This window comes from Solanum tuberosum, unplaced genomic scaffold, assembly GCF_000226075.1.
Source record: "Solanum tuberosum cultivar DM 1-3 516 R44 unplaced genomic scaffold, SolTub_3.0 scf00708, whole genome shotgun sequence".
NCBI lineage: Eukaryota > Viridiplantae > Streptophyta > Magnoliopsida > Solanales > Solanaceae > Solanum > Solanum tuberosum.
The window spans coordinates 107,352-107,652 of NW_006239630.1; positions in this window are offsets into that span (position 1 = coordinate 107,352).

The window sequence follows — 301 nt, forward strand, 5'->3', positions numbered from 1 at the left end:
GGGCACCTGAGCATTTTGTCAGGCTGTATCAGAATTCCTTTAAAAGAAAAGGAAAGAAAGGCGGTGCCTCCTCTCTAATGCCCGGGTGAAGTCACATTTGACTCTCAAAGATGATGCTCAGGCAGGGTCTTCTCAAAAATATGATGAGAATGTTAAGGCGAATTTAGCATTGAAAGATGATGCTTTTGATGGGCTCAATGATATTACTCATCTAGAAGCTGAGCACTTCTTTGGGGATCGCAATTGAAGATTGATAATTGAACTGGGAAATGAATAATGTTGTTATGTGTGTTTAATATCA